The sequence below is a fragment of the Morus notabilis genome, unplaced genomic scaffold (genome assembly GCF_000414095.1).
Source record: "Morus notabilis unplaced genomic scaffold, ASM41409v2 Scaffold1666, whole genome shotgun sequence".
Classification (NCBI taxonomy): domain Eukaryota; kingdom Viridiplantae; phylum Streptophyta; class Magnoliopsida; order Rosales; family Moraceae; genus Morus; species Morus notabilis.
The window spans coordinates 63,564-63,765 of record NW_010359172.1 but is presented as its reverse complement, the minus strand read 5'-3'; positions in this window follow the sequence as shown (position 1 = coordinate 63,765).

Below are 202 nucleotides of genomic sequence, written 5' to 3'. Positions count from 1 at the left end.
CTGAGGCATACATTGTGAACGAAGCTTTGACTTTTTGTTCATTGTATTTAATTGGAGTTGAAACACAGTTTAACCGACTGGCCAGAAATTGGATGGACGATGAAGATCGTATTGTTAAAAAGATTTATGTATTGGATACTCGCTGTCAGTCAATTGGGAAGATGACCCCCGTCACATTGGATACTCATTTGCGAGAGAAAGC